This window comes from Bicyclus anynana, chromosome 6 (genome assembly GCF_947172395.1).
Source record: "Bicyclus anynana chromosome 6, ilBicAnyn1.1, whole genome shotgun sequence".
Taxonomy (NCBI): domain Eukaryota; kingdom Metazoa; phylum Arthropoda; class Insecta; order Lepidoptera; family Nymphalidae; genus Bicyclus; species Bicyclus anynana.
Window position 1 is genome coordinate 10791898 of NC_069088.1, and position 18690 is coordinate 10810587.

Below are 18690 nucleotides of genomic sequence, written 5' to 3' on the forward strand. Positions count from 1 at the left end.
ACCGTGCATACCACTGCGCCACGGAGGCCGTCAAATTGTATAGGTAGGTATATCTTGTTTACAGATGACTAATAGCGGATCAATAGAAAGGACATAGGTACGATATTGTCGCTTTTTAGAGTACCTAATGCTAGCCACAAACGGTCAATAATTATTCTCACGTTTCTGTAGCACCCACGACTATAATTATTGATTGTGTGTTGGTCACAGCGTACATGACTTCTATAGTATGCCGCGTGGGTACTGCCGTTTACTTTTCAGAAACGTGAGAATAATTGACCGTCAATGGCGGCCTTTACGCATCTTTGAGGTCGGTTAATTATTATTTTTAAAAGATTTTATTCTCGACTTCTTTTGAGAGTGATATCGAGTCTCTGCTCTTTTTTTAGCATTTATATATCTATTCTGTAAATAGAATAGGTACTGAACTTGAAACGAATATTCCAATAAGGGTTTCATGTAGGTATTATAAATTAATTAATGTCTTTTGAGGTTAATGAAAGTGAAACATTTTAAGTGAAAGCTCTTTTTTAAATACATATTTTTTACCTAATGGAGATAATCCCCGGGAATACGGGGATAAAATAAAGCCCGTGTTATTTGTTGATAATGTAGCTTTCCATTGGTGAAAGATTTCAAATCTGCCCAGTACTTTCGTAGCCTATTCAAAAGTAACGAACAAAACATGTCCTTTTTGTAATAGATATTAGTTTAGATATAGATATTTAATTGTTTACTTTCTAATTATAAAATAAAGCCCGTGTTATTTGTTGATAATGTAGCTTTCTATTGATGAAAGAACTTTTCAAATCTGCCCAGTAGTTTCGGAGCATATTCAAAACTAAAAAACTCCTCTTTGTAGTAGGTATTAGTTTAGATATAGATATTTAATTATTTACTTTCTAATTATAAAATAAAGTCCGTGTTATTTGTTGATAATGTAGCTTTCCATTCATGAAAGAACTTTTCAAATCTGCCCAGTAGTTTCGGAGCATATTCAAAACTCAAAAACTCCTCTTTGTAGTAGGTATTAGTTTAGATATAGATATTTAATTATTTACTTACTTTCATATAGATATTTAATTATTTACTTACTTTCATATAGATATTTAAGAAGTTTAGATATAGATATTTAATTATTTATTTTCTAATTTGCCATTAATCATCAAACTGAATCTCCGGCTCTTATGCAATTTGCCAGCTTCCATGCAAGCGGTAGGTATTCGGTTGCGAGCCAATTTTCCGCCAAACGCCGCCTAGCGATCTGCTATTCGTTTGTTCGCGAGACAACCGCTCGTGTGGTAACCATTTCACGCTCGATTTCATCTCTTCTGCTAAAATACGGGTACCTTATTCCTAGTATACGTACAGGGTGAACTTTTAAATGTGCACTGTATAAAGTTTAGATAGGTATACATGTGTCTTTGCTTTTTTATTATATTAGGCTTGAAAATTACTTCTTTTACTACCTCTGCCTCTGATTCCGGGGGGTGTGGGTTCGAATCCGGTCCGGGGCGTGCACCTCCAATTTTTCAGTTGTGTGCATTTTATTAAATATCACGTGTCTCAAACTGTAGAGGAAACCATGAGGAAACCTGCATATCTACCAGAAAATTTTCTTAATTCTCTGCGTGTGTGAAGTCTGCCAATCCGAATTGGGCCAGCGTGGTGGACCTATTGGCCTAACCCCTCTCATTCTGAGAGGAGACACTTGGGCTCAGCAGTGAGCCGAATATAGGTTGATAACGACGACCTAGGTATATAATTATTTTCTTTTACATTTATTCTGTAAGTGCTAGGTATTGACTAACCACTGGTCTTAGTAGCAGACCTATTTTATTACAGAACGGGGAATTAGGTACTGACGCCAAGCTTATTATATTTCTACCGCCCTATCTACTTAAATAGTAATCATTTATTATTTTAAAGAGTGGACGTCTGACGAGGCCAGACTAGTGATCAGTAACTAAGGACCATTCCTCCAAATTCCCGTGGTAGGTATAGGATACAGGTTCACTAGTATCTCGTCAGTATTCCCCCCTCAAACCTTTGTGAATCTGGCAATATCCCTGGTGAGATTCGTCAGTGATCATAGTTTACCTTGTCATCGATTGAAAAATAATATTCTGCTATTCCTGTACTGAATAGATAGGCATCGGCGCTACGATAGCTTGATGAATGAAAATGATTCACCAATATATTCTTAAAGGATCCCGATCTTCTTACTTAGCCGTTATCCGCACGGTCGGTTTATTTCAATTTCCTTCATAAAAGACGCCATTCTCGGATTTGAAGTAGATTTATCATGCTCGGATAAAGCGGGCACTTTTTGTGCTTTTCTTGTGCCTGGATCTGACCCGAGATCTGTCCACTTAATGTGAATAATGGTGTGCGATGGAAAACGAATGCGAACCCGAACACAAAAGACAACAATGCGAAGCGATTTTAAGATTTGATACAAGGATTCTGTTAAGATAATATTGCTATCCGCGCTTACGCTGTGTCTACGCTTCTTTGTGAAAAGCTTTGACGCCGTATTCGATACGGCTGTGAGCGCTGTGGTATTATTAAGTAATAAACAGAACGTACAGAATTCTGTTTAGTTAACAGTATAGGGCCTGTAGCCCTGTGGCACGTCGATTCTCTTTCTACAAACGCTAAACGCTTCGAAAAATAAAAAAAATGTATGAGAATGACATTTATTATCGACAGGTCACGTGATCACGTTGACGATCGGTGAACGTTTCCGAGACGTAAATTTTTTTAACTAGGTTAATAAACAAAAAAACTACATCAAAACTTAAGAACGTACTACATTAGATTTTAAAAACCGCGTTTAGGGTTCCGTAAAAATTTCTAGTTCATTAAGATTTCATTAATCTACCTAGGTCTAGTAGTACTACAATTACGATTTTTCCTTTACTCGTTGATTAGAAAGAGGGTGTTTATAAATATCCCTATACCGATTATTGCTTATCTATAGTTCTTAATCTGGGTAGGTAGATTAATCTCTAATTTATTTGAGGGTAGTTACAGAAAAGCTAGCCATGATTGAGTCCCGTTAGTATCCACGCGGTGCTATGTGCAATTCGATATTTCTCGGACTTTTACTCGTATTAGTATTAATTTGATTTAATATTGTATGCAAAGTCAGTGTGTAAAGACAGTAACATGTTATTATCGAGGACGCGGCCTATTTCACGTGTTTATGAAGACATTGTCAAGGAGTCCTAGGAAGCTATCTCCTGGCGGCTAGGCGGATTTGCGGCATCGAAAGGTAGGTTTGCTGCTTATTGCCTTCGTTTCGGTGACTATCGGATTTCCTAACTAGCTATCCAGTCCAGAGTTCTATTCCCGTAGAACATTCCACAACAAAGAGTCTCGATAGAACGACAGATATAAGGACAATATTTTCTTATAAGGTATGGAACACTTAAAACTAACTTCACTAAGATAAAGTTTTGTGTATTTTCCAAAATAAACTAGGTAGGTACTCGTACCTATATGATTTGTTTGTTAAGTATTATGTACCACCTACTGATTGAATATTTTTTCTCAAGATGAAAATGATTGTACCACTACCTTCATTCTACTTGTAAAATAAAGGTACGGAACCTTTTTATTCAATGGAGGGGTTTCTATAAACGACTCACTTCAGGAAAAAGTAAGTTCCTTTTTAACTCTGATCGTACTGGACATAAATAGTTAAATCTACTACTCTAATACAATTTGTAGTAAACCATGATCCGGACGCTAAGGTCGCATTATCGGATTGGAAAAAAATGTTGCAAAACAATTATCGGTGCGGGAAAATAGATCTTGCTGTTCGGTTATAAAGTTGTTATTGCATTGTAACGCAGGTGGGCGTGTGGGGGTGAATTTTACAATGTTCATGTGACGGCGGAACCTTTTTGTTGGGTCCTTTTGAGAAGAGAATCCGCGATGCCCCTGGGGCCTCGGGCACGATTTCCATTACATGAGAGAGTATTTCGAAGAGACTTGCCTTTAAAAAATTTTTACACCGCATTTGCGTTTCCTTTAATCAGCCCTATCGAATGTTTCTCATTGATTACTTAACGTATATCTTAACTTATAATACTCAAGTGCTTATATCGACCTAATGTAAAGGCAAATGTTTGTGTCTTGCACATCATACCTTATCCATCAGTAATCTATACTAGTGAAAAACCAATCAAAATCGATCCAGCCGGTACAAAAAGACGGTTGTAAAATGTGCGTGTTCCGTGCTCGGGACGCTCGACAGAAGTGATAACTTAAATCTGCTGCCGTAATACGTTAGATACATGAAAGAAAGGGAAGCCAGCCAGAGTGTACGCCGTAACGCGTTACGTTACTAAGCGGTAAACCCTCCCATGAAACGTTATCACTTCAAAAATTATATTTTTTTTAAATTATAATGTGTTTAAGTAATAACAATGAATCAATTGACACTTTTTTCGTCAAATACCTATAGTCCGGTCATTTTAGCTAAGCTGAAAACCGCGATTTTTTTTTTGACCTTTGACCTTAAATAAAATATTTTCCTTACAGGTCAAATATGGGGATCTTTCAAATTTTATTTTTCATAATGTTTTAAACAATCTTACTGATTTTCAGCTTGTTAAAGTTACATAAATTCCCATGTAACTTTACCTACTCTTATTTTTTGGTCTAATTTGACCAGTCTACTAGTGCGGATGAATAGTTAGTTCAACGCAGGAATAATACGTAAATACAGAAATACTTACATATAGTGTTAAAATCATAACCCTTCCTTTTGGCATCGCCGAATTCCGTTAAATAACTAATTTATTCAGGTAAAGAGGTTAAATTGAATAAAACAATAAAATGCATTTAGATGGTATGGGGTACAAATGATGCAATAACGTCAGGTCACGTTTGGACAGTATTTCGAGTCGGAAGTTGAGCAGCAGCTGCGGGCCGAGATGCGAGCCACTTTTGAATAAATTTTATTTAATTTTATCCTTCATTATGTAAAATATTCACTTTGTAATATTTTTAATTGAAGCTTAAAAAAATCAAAAGTTTGATTTCTCGAAGTTGTTTTCAAAATTGTTGTTTATTCAAATGAATAAAAATACAATTTACGAGTAGTTAGTTTGTTTACTATTGAATGATTTTCAGCATTAGCGTAACTATAGGCGTAAATGTATATTACGGGCAACATGCCATGGGCCCACAGTCTGTTGTCATTTTTTTGGGCTCCATGGACTGAATATCCGCCCATTTGAGTATGATATTCAGCTTCCATAGTTAATATAAGCTGATTAGTCGGAATTACTGAAGTTAGAAAGAAGCTGAAAATTAGGCATTTTTTTAGACATTAGTTCCCAATTGTGACGTAGATATAGCTCCATCGAAGAACTAGCTACCTACTACCGCCATGCTTATTTCTACCACTACCACCACCAAACAGCATTATTGTATTTTCGTGATATTAAATAATTTCGAAATGAATATCTGAAAAGTTGGAGGTGCATGCACCGGACCCGATTCGAATCTTATGACATCCGAATCAAAGGCATAGGTCCTCTTGGATAACGCGGCTACTTACTCATTATCAACACATATTCGGCTCACGGCTGAACACGAGTCTCCCCTTATAATAAGAGGGGTTAAACTAATAGTTGACCACGGGTTTAATGAGGATTTGCAGATTTCACTTACGAGTACGAAGATAATTAAGAAAATTCTTAGGTATATGTTGCTGGTTGCCCTCGCGATGTTTTTCGTTTGTAGCGCGTGATATTTAATTTATTAAAATGCACTTATCTATCTCAAAAGTTGAAGGTGCATGCCCCGGACTGGATTCGAATCTATGCCCGTCTAATCATAGTCAGAGGTCATATCCACTGGGCTATCGCGGGTTCTTACTATTGACAATGTTATATTTATTTATATGCTTAAATCCTCATACCAATTATTGTATAGGACCTGCCTCGCTAGACGTTACTTTTCTGTCAAAGTATATGATCAACGATCTAATGCGGTTATAAAAACTGTCTCTTTAGAATCGATGTTAAATAGTTGTAATCGTGTTCGTCGGTAAAAATACCTTTTTGTGTAAAAAACGGGTAAACTTCTAGTTTAGTATAAGATGTATACAAAATCTAAGCTCGTTTTCCTCAGAAAATGACAGACAATTTTGTTCGTGACTATGAGTGCGATACAGGTCCTTCTATAATTGGTCTGAGGTTTAAATCTGATAATCCCGCTAGTGGCTATCAGACAAGTTTTCCTGAATCATTACAGTCGTGAAACGATTCAGCAATAACGCATAATGGAAGTTCTACTTATCTATTTCGATTAACGCAAAGGGACAATTCATGGATTTTTGGTGATCGTAATTACAAAAGGAATTATACCAGTCGCCCGAACAAATGGTCTCATTTGTTGGAAATATTTTCGCAATGGCAACACCAGGTGATTCCGAAACCTGCTCCTGGTAACAATACAGTAAAAACGTTCTACGTAATTATGATCATTTCGCCTGCCGTTTCATTAACATGGGCAAGCATCAGCGATTTACATTGTGTACAATTAAATCAATAGCATTTAATTGAAAGTAAAAATTACGGTTTCGATTTTCAATTTGTAAAAGGATGATTTGGTTGTTTTAACGTGTAGTTTAACTCGTACATAAGTATAAAATATACAAAGAGTGTGGAGTTTCTTGCCGGTTTCTTCTCAGCAGAACCAGCCTTCCGAACCGGTGCTGCTGATAGTGGTCGTTACAAAATCAAACATTATCACACTAAGCGTGCCCGCTAGAATAAACAAAATAAGGTGAAATAATTGCTAAATAAGCATGCGGTTTGTATTTTAATTTTCTAAATAAAATGCCTAAAACAGTTCCTTCGGTTTGAAATGCAAGCAACCACGTGAGGAACGAGGGTCGGAGTGAATTTTCTGCTCTGCCGCGCGGCGGAATGAAGACCTCTACAGAACTAACCACTAAAGGCGATAGATATAAAGTCCGAACGGAATGTTCTTTTAAGTTCGCGCTCCTTTGTAAAATACGACGTATGAGCTTTTCTTTAGCGATGTTATTTAAACAACGTTTTTCGTTTAGAATAAAAAGAAAATACCAATGTAACCAACTTTTCTTGAAAGTGTAAGTAGGTACTTTTTTTTGTAACACGCCTAAATTACCAACTAATATGTTTCATACAAAGTCGGGTTGTGGCCTTGAGCATAATAAGGAATGTGACAAAGAATACGTCAAGCAGTGGCGTGTACAATGTTTTTAGCTAGGGTAAGCACTGGTTTTTAACTAGGGAAGGCATTGTACCTACGTATATTCACTGTACTTAGTGGTAAATTCTAGATGAAATCTTACAAAAAAAATCCTACTCAAATGTCAAATACTATATATAAACTTTGGTTGTTTTTACAATGATTTATGAAATTCTACGTGATTATGTATCTAATTTAAAAAAAATAGAAATGTGTGTTTTATTTATTAAATAGCAAATTGAGGCTTAAAATAAATAATTTAAGTTTGTCAAAAAATCGCATTTTACGACCGCAAGTGCATGTTTTATTGTTTATCTTTTCAGTATAAAAAGTAACTTTATCTTTCTAGGTTTAAACTTGTTATTTGTAAAAGGAGGATGGCGAAAGTGGGAGTCACAGTCAGAAGTGTCGTACACTCATATATTTGTATTAATTAAAACTATTCTTTTATAAGATACTTGTAAAAAAAATATTGAGTTTTTACAGAACGGGAATCAAGATTACTTCTATACTTAGCTTAGTAAAATTGTTCTACTTGTTGCCTGAGACCGAAACGCCTTGTCGTATTTATAAAGCAATCACGCAGTTGTATGTCAGCGGCGGTGTTTTTCAGCATAAAATTAACATTTATTCGTATGTATAGACAGGGTACCTTCTAATTTTAAGGTATATCTTTTTTCTCCCTGCTTTTCAAGATTGGTTACCATTTGCTTTTTTATTAGTTTAATCACGATTAACAACTATTAATGGGTTTCCATTATGTATGCTACTTCTATCTGCTAGTCCCAAAATACATGCAACCTCGCCATTCTCCTTTAGTTAAAAGAAGTCAAACAAAACTGTGAAAGTTAACATATTTTTTTTAAAACTTAATATAAGTCGATTCCCACAATCTGTATCTCATAAACTACGTACGCAATGGATAGTTTTTTATATATAACCACAAAGTCGCGGACGTCCGATAGTATTATAAAAGTTATGATATCCAATAATATAATTATATACTCGTACGTGTACAGATATCCGGAAATTATCACACAGTTAATTTATTTTGCGGCAATGATTTTAATAGACGCGTGTACACACGAGACCTATGTATGTGTACACAAAGTCATCATTACATACGGCGGCTCCACGTTGAACAAGTATTTGCGTACGATTCAAATTCCGCTCGCATTCGGACACAGAACGTTTCACCTGCCATAGTTTATTACCTATTCAACGGACTCGCACAAATAAAATTGTATAATGCATAAGCGAATAGCGGATGGCGAGTTTGATTTACGAGGCCGTCCGAGTCACGCTTTGAATAACTAACGCGGAGCATTCAGAGGTTGTACCATAATAGGACTAAACACTCATCTTATATAGCGGAGAATTTTCATCTAAGCGTAAGAAAGCGTAGTACTGAAGTGGAAAAGGGCTGAAACTCACGTGATTTTTGTAGGAACATGTAACTCATTAGATGCGTTATAAGGTCGTTTATGTGACGCATTGTAAACCTAAAAAATCATGGAAATTAGCAGTCTTAGACTAGTAAAGTCTTTGTTTATTTTGAGATCTTTGTTTATTTTGTTTATTATTTAAAGAAATATTAAAAAAAATTCTTTATAAGAACATAAATACATATATATATAAAACAGATTGACCAATACTTTATATCAATGCAAAACTTTAACATAATAGCATCAATAAAATTAATAAAATTGTCATGTAGCATTATGCTGAGTTGGGGCCACAAATCGCAGGATATTGTCCTGGGGGAGATTATTGGAGATATTGTAAGGCATCATCTAAATATATATAACTCAATGGTGACTGACTGTCTGACATAGTGATCTATCAACACACAGCCGCAAAGCTACTTTAACGTAGGCATCCCCTAAGAAAGGATTTTGATAAATTCCACCCCTAAGGGGATAAAATAGGGGATGAAAGTTTGTGTAAATCTTCTTAGATTTCGACTGATTGAACTGAAATTATAGATCGGAGTTACTATGATGAAGATGTTCGCTTAAATAGGAGTTTGACAAATTCAACCCCCATGGGGATTAAATAAGGGATGACGGAGGATCTATTGTGTTGCGGCTACTGAAACGATTTTGCTGAAATGGAATAGAAGTAGATTTTACTCTGCATTAACACATAGGCTACTTTTCATCCCGGAAAAATTCATGCTTTCCGCGGAATTTATGAAAAACTGAATTCCATGCGGACAAAGTTTCGGGCGTTTGCTAGTTTTATATAAAGCCAATTTTCTTTATTTATTTTTTATTAAATTTTAAATTCGAATTATTCTTTTAAGAGAACTAAGAAAGGATCCGTGAATCGGAAGCCTTCCGATTCCGGAAGGTGTGGGTTCGAGTCCGGTCCGGGGGATGCACCTCCAATTTTTCAGTTCAGTTCAAAAAGAAAAACCTCGTGAGGAAACCTGCATACCAGAGAATTGTCTTATATCTCTGTGTGTAAAGTCTGCCAATGCGCATTGGGCCAGCGTGGTGGACTATTGGCCTAACCTCATACTGAGAGGAGACTCAAGCTCCGCAGTTAGCCGAATATGGGTTGAAACAGTACGAAATTATGATTTAATATTAGTGGACGGCCGCGACTTCGTCCGCGTGAAAATCGGTGTAGTTTCATTCTCTATTTAATCCCATTGCACTTTACATTGGTGGTATAGCTTTTTGTTTCAAAGGTAGAATTCAGAAAATCTTTGAATAACATTACTAAAAGCTTTTATTTAACTTGCAATGTATGTCTGTACGAATATGGGTGGATAGTGATGAAGGAAGGATATTTCAAACATAGAAAGTGTATAGTGTGTCTTCCCTTTTCACTTTTTCACACACACCCTTACCGAACCGAATGTCAACGGTGATATAAAACGCAAGGATTTTGAAACTGGTAAAAGTTTCGTGTGCTCGTTTTTTTTCGGTCATCTCAGGGAGGCTTAAATAGCATATAGGCTAATCCAAGACCGCACATAACGCCCAAAATCGTTGCTAAATGCGGAAAAGCAACAAAGAAAAATAAAAGATTTGTATTGATCATTGTCAAAAGAGTTAACAACAAAATGGTTACTTAACGATGTCATGGTTATATGCTTGACCATATAACCATGACATTTCCATTGGCCTTTAAGTTGCGGTTACATGAAATCCCTAAAGGACTGTCTTACATGAATCTGCTTTTAGGCAACCGCTATTGAATAATTTCGTTTCACCCAGTTGAGAAATTAGCCATTATCTGGCAGTTAGACTTTATTTTATAACTTGGTAGCTTGCCCGCCACTTCATGTTAATTTAGGTTTATTTTAAGCGCGAGAGGGATTTTTTTTATTGTCTACTACTATTTTAGGTTTTCTGGATGTCTAATGCGCAGTGTTATTTTAGAATTTATAATCTACCTGTAGATATGCCTAACTTCATCTAATTCAGTCTTGTAATTTTTGGGTGACACTTTACGGTTTAGTTATTCAACCGACTATTCTGTCAATAAGTATTATCTATGCAACATTGTACATGTACAATGATGAATCACTAATTTGTTAAAAAACAATGTAGGTACTATGATAATGTATTAGGGGTTAAGTAATTATTTACCCAATTTTTAAATTGGGCAAAATTTATGAAATCATATCACCTTTTTGTAACAATTTAGTAATACTGAATAATGTCGCCTAATATTCTATGGGACTAGGCTGTATTGCCACATAAATTATTCCACTATTACTGGTGAGAATATATTCTGGTACTTTTTCCTGCCTTTTTAACAAAAGATTCAATTCAATGACAACACTTTCTGTACTTAAAAAAAACATGATTTCCATTAAGAAAATCTGTTAAACATCTGTTTTTTTCACGCACGCATTGAATGGAGCTTTTCCTGAATACGCAATCTTTTGCAAAGATCGGATCGCGTTGGTATTGAAAGAGGTCTAATCTACTAATGGAATGAACTTAGGTTTCACCGTTCCAGGTAGGTATAAAGATCTTAATCAGAGCAAGTTGTAACACGATCGAGTGATTTCTCTCCTCGCTAAGCGTGATATTAAAGGTGTTTCTACTGTTATAGTACGAGATCCGGCATAAGAAATATTGTACTATAGTTAAAGGTTATCAGCGGCGAAGAGTGCATACAAGCTGATACCCACCGGATTGCCTTTAAAAATCCATGCATATTCATTGATCCTACTGTATCTAGATATATGAATTTCTTTTTCTTTCCCCCACCTTTTCATCCCACATTTAGTTAATTAAAAATATTCGTACATTAGTTAAAATAAAATGATATGTACACAACAGAATTAAAATCGTAAAGGTTGGCTGCCACTGCAACTGTAGGGTTGCCAGATATTAACTGAATGAGTAAATGTTATTTATGCACCCTCATCAGTTAGTCGTTGAATATATCAAATAAACGCTTATTTTATGCTTAATTTAACTGTTTAAAGTTGTCTTTGATTTAGTTCATTGTTTCTTAGATTTTGTATGATAAATGTAACTGGCCGCGAATAGGTTTGCATTCTTTTTGCACTGTCTATCATTTATTTCTCATCTACACTTATATTATAAAGTTGAAGAGTTAGTTTGCTTGGACGCGCTAATCTCAGGAACTACTGGTCCGATTTGAAAAATTCTTTCAGGGTAAGAAAGCCCATTTATCGACAAAGGCTATGTCTATATATTATCCCTGTGTTCTAACGGGAACGGGAACCACGCGGGTGCAACCGCGCGGCGTTAGCTAGTAATTTATAAAAAATAGATGAGAATATAAATTTATACTACCGGATCTTAGACCACTAAGTGAACATAAAAACGTAAACAATCAAGTGCCAGATGTTTGCGCGGGCATAAAAGCGAACGGTGTAAATTGTCCATTAGGTTTGAATTTCGATACTTTCCAAACAAATGCGATAAAATTTATTAGCGCAGCGCTTTATGATGCTGATTACGGGAAATTATTATTGTTAAAATATAAGCGGAAACACAAGAAAATATGCCAACGAAAACATATTTCCACTAAGCTCTATTTTCTCATTAACTAATTTATTTTTTCTACAAAATGCCGATGTTTTTCGTTAAAGAATATCTATTTACGGATAAGATTTTGCTTAGAAATAATTTATGTTTATAGGAGCAGATGTAGACTGGATACAAGAAAAAAGGAAAACACTGCGCTAACGATCCTCCAAGGAAGATACAAATACTGTAAGAAATATTTATGGAGGTTTTTCGGAATGGAATCCCCGAGGAAAGCGGCTGCGACCGAATGCCCTCGGAAAATGGCGGAAAACACGTTACAAATCCCTCGCCACGCATAATTCTTAATACTGGGATTAAAGAATAGCTTCTTAAAGCTTGGGTGCCAAAAGAAAGATAACAAGCTATTAGCAGTGAGTATTCTCGTAATCCGTATGTTCAGATTAATATTTTTTTAAATTTAAATTGAATACTTTCGAAGAATCTTCCTTATCTTTATAAGAAGCTAACTCATTCTAATAGCTGTACAAATCACGCACAAGTGGAATGTTGACAAAAAAGGAGCTAACACCTCACACACCCTACCAAATTGAAGAAACTAGCTGTGATTAAATAAAATTACGGATTTTTTTTTACATAAGAGCCGTGATAACCCAGTGGATTTGACCTCTACCTCCGATTCCGATGCCTCCGATTTCAGCAAAAGGGAAACATATGTAACTCTATATCAGAGTAGCATAATATGTTTTTCACTACTCTTGCTCAAAAACACTGTCATATTACCACTCCACAGCGGGGCTAAACAAGCATATTAGCCTCTAGGGGCTAAAGTTATTTTGTTTTTTTAATTCTTGTCTGTTACGAGTACTAGCCAAGTACTAGCCTACTATAAAACGGAGTAGGTTTTATTCGAAAATAGAATCATTATAGGTAAGGCCCTAAAAATACCTCGTATATAATGGGTCTTTTTAGCCCCTTGTATAACAATCTACTATTTTTTATGCCACATGCTGGTTTCAGATTCATCTAATTTACATAATGAGTAAATTAGATTTTAATAATATATCTAATATATTTTTTCAATAATATTTCCGTAGTCTAGATGGACGGTTACACCTATTAAGTAATGGCTTAAAAATACATAAATACAAAGTGCAAAAGTTCCGACATTGCATGTCAGAATATGAATTATTGCAATTATCTACTTTGCATATTTAACGATAATTACCTATATTATATTGCCAATACAGAATTCAGTAATCGAATAATTACCTACGTGATTGGATTACATGAGTTTACTATATAATCATTTTTACATAACTGGAATAATGGAAATATCTAATGCACGATAGAATTCTCTTTGGTCTGTGTGATTGCGTTGGGGCGAATTCCGCTAGGACAAACATTTGCATTGAACATGAAAATATCTGATATTATTGTTTAATTTTAGAACGCGACTGCACCGTTGCACTGCAAGTAGTGCATGCCTAGGTTCATTGATTTTATTAAATAAATTCGACAGTGACTCTGACTAACTACACTCTTGTGTTGTACTTCTTCGCAAACAAAGTAAACAGAAAAAAAACAGTTTCGCCATCTTTAAGATAATGACATAAAATTGAAAATTTTAAAAACCCCTGAATGTCACGAAATCATTATTTACAATTTGATTTGAGACTGCACTCGAGTAGGTATATTTGCAAATATTCGGTTGTCCTTCCCCACTTTAACCGTCCACAACTTTTAATCTGCTCAACCGATTTTCATCAAATATATCTAAGAATACTCGCCCGTAGGTCACCTTTCATACAAAAATAACTAAATTGTTATCGCTTCATCCGTTCGGGAGCTATGGTGCCAAACAAACAAACAAACAGACCTACTTTTTTCGTCGGGGGTTAAATATAAGAAAATATTTAGTCTATTGCACATTTCAGAAGGGTATAACATATCTAACCTTTTGTAAAATTGAAAGCAATAAAAAAACAGCGCCAATGAGAGGAGCAGGTACTCTAGTGGTCTGCGCTTCAGGTAAGCGCCTCATAAATATCCGAAGGGCCATAAAATGCATTAGTAAAGTCTGCTTTGAATAATGCCAACCCAGTGAGCTTTCGGGATGAAAATAAAATTCTAAATGTACCTGAAATGTTATTTGTTTTTTCATGATTTTTCAATTTACACATTTTTTATACGCGGTGATAATGTTTTAAGTGCCCCGCTTGTTTGTAGTAAAAGTTACTAGTGAGTTTTTTACGTTCGCTCGAATTTGCCTTGCGTATCCGAAATTATTATTTATTATTTGAATTTCATTACTTTCCTTAAAGTCAGCCATAGACGGTGAATTATTCTCACGTTTCTGCAGCGCAACCGGCAGCGAAGACGTTTCATAAGTCGAGCTGTCATGCACGGAGTGACCAATACACGAACAGTTATAGTCGTGGGTGCTGCATAAACGTGAGAATAATTGATCGGCAATGGCGTGCATTATCTGTCCGACTATGAAGTGAATAGGCATTTATTATGCAAGTTTTTTTAACCTTTGTCTTCATCTACACTTCCCATTAGATGGTATACAGGATGTCCCGTAAATAGTACAACATACTCTATACCATACCTGTAGAGTATATCGTACTATTTACGTACCCTCACTAGGTGGATTGAGGACATCAAACAGGTTGCAGGGAACCGCTGGATGCTGGCGGCTTAAGACCGTTTTTTAGAAGTCCATGCAAGACGCCTATGTCCAGCTGTGGACGTCCATCAGCGACAAGATTTGTTATGGTAGAAGCATGGTCTAACTAACTTACAGTGTTTTTAAACCCAAGAATGTCTGGCTATTATAGTATCTTAATCTATAGAGTTTTATACAAAATATTTCTAACGGACATACCTGAAAAGTTGGAGGTGCATGGATTCGAATAGAAGGCAGAGTACATGAATATACACTGGGCTATCACGGCTCAAACGGTGAAGGAAAAACATCCTGAGATAATCTGCTTAACTGAGAATTTTCTTTATCCTCTATGTGTGTTAAGTCTGGCAATCCGCATAGAGACAGCGTGGTTACCCGAACCCCTCTCATCCTGAGGAGGACGGTGCTTAACAGTGAGACGAATATGGGTCGTTAATGGCGAATGATGATACAAAAGATTATTTTATGAAACTTTAGCAGTAAATATTCATCAGTTGAAACGACAACGAGGTGACTAAAATGGTACTCCGTATCGCAAAGTAAGACTATACTTTCATAGCGAAACTTTGTTTGTTGATGTTACATTGAAAAGTTGTTTCAAATCAGTGCATGAGAAATGTTAATTAAGTAATGGATCCTTAGGGAGTAATCGCGAAGGGCTCGGCTTAATTAATTATTGCCCATTCATCTCCCACTAACTTTAATGTGATGAGGTTATAATCTGTTTTGAAATTTAATTTAAAATTATCATCAGACGTACTTGCAGTATTCGTCCAAAGTATACCTAATGACGTGCCGTGATAGCCCAGTGGATATGACCTCTGCCTCCGATTCCGGAGGGTGTGGGTTAGATTCCGGTTCGGGACATGCACCTCCCACGTTTCAGTTGTGTGCATTTTAAGAAATTAAATATCACGTGTCTCAAACGGTGAAGGAAAAACATCGTGAGGAAACCTGCATACCAGAGAATTTTCTTAATTCTCTGCGTGTGTGAAGTCTGCCAATCCGCATTGGGCCAGCGTGGTGGACTATTGGCCTAACCCCTCTCATTCTGAGAGGAGACTCGAGCTCAGCAGTGAGCCGAATATGGGTTGAAATGATGATGATGATACCTAATGGTTTTATTCGGGGAAATATTTTTTTATACTAGAATATCGGAACCCCGGCAATTCTTCCCGTGTTATACAGGGATAAAATACAGCTTATTATTGTTAATGTTACGATGATGATATGATAATAGTGATATATATATATATATATATGATAGTAGCTTTCCACTGCTGAAATATTTTTTAAAGTCGGCTAAGTGGTATAGACTTAAAAGCGTAACAAACAAACAAAGAAACTCATGGCTGTGTGGATATAATATGAACTATAAGTCAACTATTAGTTTTCAGCTTCTCATTGTATTGTGGCTGAATGTAAAAGAAGACACAGGATTATGGAGTTCAATCAACTCTTCAAAATACTCTTATATGCGGTAAAAAGAAATAAGTATTTTTTTTAAATAATCAAACATTTCATGTTATTTTGTATGTTTATTAAAACAAAAATAGTTGTTTTAATAAACAAACAAACAACTCTCAGGTTTGCGCAAATTTGACAGGAATCAACATTTAGTAAAAACAAATACATTTTTACAACACATTTTGTATTTGTTGGACTTCACTGTAAACGTTTTAATCAAGTAAAACTAAAAACTGATATTCTCTTACAAATAAACTTAAAAATAAAATATTTATTAGTCTTCCGCAAAACTTGTAAACAGCGACTCTTTGTCCCATGTAAAAAATTGTTCTTCGGGGGACGGTTTTCTTTTATGGTAAATAACAAAAATAGATTTGTCAAGCGAAACAATTGGCCGTACTTTAAATACCAGGGCCTCGTGGCCCAAGAGAGCGGAAGCGAGGATTCCGGCTTTTCCCTATGAATTTTTTTGTCGTACTTACTTCTAAAACAAAGCGTAATGACCCGCACGGCACGCATTTGTTCGCGAACAATCCGAATGGGCCATTTTTCATCTCGAACAATTGAGGGCGGTACTCCGGCACAATTGGCAGAGTATTTTGTCAAGCATTTGTCGTACTCGCGCATAGACTACAAGCCCTTGAACAAAAATTACATGTGAAATGAACCAATATGAATAACGCTTAGAAGGCTAGTACGCTAAATCAGAAAATAATAGAAATAGGTATACTAACAGTTGCCTGTCAATATATATATAACAGTATAGTCTATGTAAGACAAAATATTAATTTGTACAAACGAAAACGAGATTTAAACCCACGTCTTACTAGACATGGGCATAAGTTAGTTATTTCTGCATATCGTCTCCAAAGAGTAAAAAAATCTTTTGTAGGTTTGGGTGTACTCTTCTATAACAAGATCCCCAAGACTGTGACGGACCTGCCAATGCATAGCTTTAAGCAATGTGTTAAAAAACATTTACTTAGTCAAGGTTACTACAACATTGATGAGTTCCTTAAAGATAAAAGCGCTTGGAGGCCATTGGATCAGCCTTCACACAGTAAATAAAACTATAAGAAATTGTAATTGTTATCAATTGTAAATTATAATACTGTATGAGTTTTTCAAAAGAGCAACTGTTGAGTTTCTTGCCGGTATCTTCTTAGCAGAACCTGCCTTCCGAACCGGTGGTAGAATCTTTACAAATAGTCAACTGACGTGTCAAAAGTGCTTTTAAACTGAGCCTACTTGAAATAAATGATTTTTGATTGATTTGATTAACTCTGAGCACTATGTCGTCATTTCTGTGTACAAAACGAATTGCACAAATAGTAATAGATGACGTATTTTGCTTCTGCAATTGTCAACAATCAAAAGTTTGTTCTGACGTCCGGCACCACCATTTTAGTACGGCACTAGGATTTTCGACATTTGTTTTTAAACATCTTTAACACTATAACAAAGACGTACAATTATAATTAGTCGTAATTCATCATTTGTACCTGAGAAATTGCATTCACTCGCGTACTCACCACTGTACCGCTCAGAAATTACGGAATAGTGTTCAGAGTTATTTTCTGATATAGTAACAGCCTTCTAAGCGTTATTCACGTTGGTTTATTTCACAGGTAATTTTTGTTCAAGGGCTTGTAGTCTAGTATACATACTACGTATGTAATGAGTGCACTTCATACATCCAAGGCACATAATTATTGTAGCTTCAGAAAAGTTGACATTTTCAGGTAAAGCTGTGTATTAAAGTTAATAGATGCACTTTACCGTATTGCATCTTAGATCGGTATAAATAAAACGAATCCAAAATGCAATAATACAACGTTTTTTATGACATTGGTCTCTGCTTTTGTTTCTTTAGAATTTCGTAAAGAAATTGAAAAGCAAGCCTACTTGACATTTTTTTTATTGAGAAAGTATAGGACACTTAAGTTTATATTATTATCCTACTAGCGGACGCCCGCGACTTCGTCCGCGTGGAACTCAGTTTTTCACAAATCCCGCGGGAACCATGGTTTTTTCCGGGATGAAAAGCCTATGTGTTAATCCAGAGTAAAATCTATTTCCATTCCAAATTTCAGCCAAATCGCTTCAGTAGCCGCAGAGTAAAGAAGGAACAAACATACTTAGGTAACACACACACAAACTTTCGCCTTTATAATATTATTGTGATTATCTGTTTAGAAATCATTCACACTTGGAATGGTGGCAAGAACACTGGCAGCATATGCATATGCTTAAAAAATATATATAAAAAAAAAATACAACCGACTTCAAAAT

General features: G+C 35.7%; 1 long non-coding RNA gene across 1 annotated transcript; it reads left to right on the forward strand.

The window, feature by feature from the left end:
• Positions 1-3041: 3041 nt before the first annotated feature.
• On the forward strand, positions 3042-12652 carry LOC128198174 (uncharacterized). The gene is made up of 2 exons (XR_008250911.1): positions 3042-3277; positions 12394-12652. It is a non-coding gene; the product is annotated as an uncharacterized LOC128198174 (long non-coding RNA).
• Positions 12653-18690: the final 6038 nt, after the last annotated feature.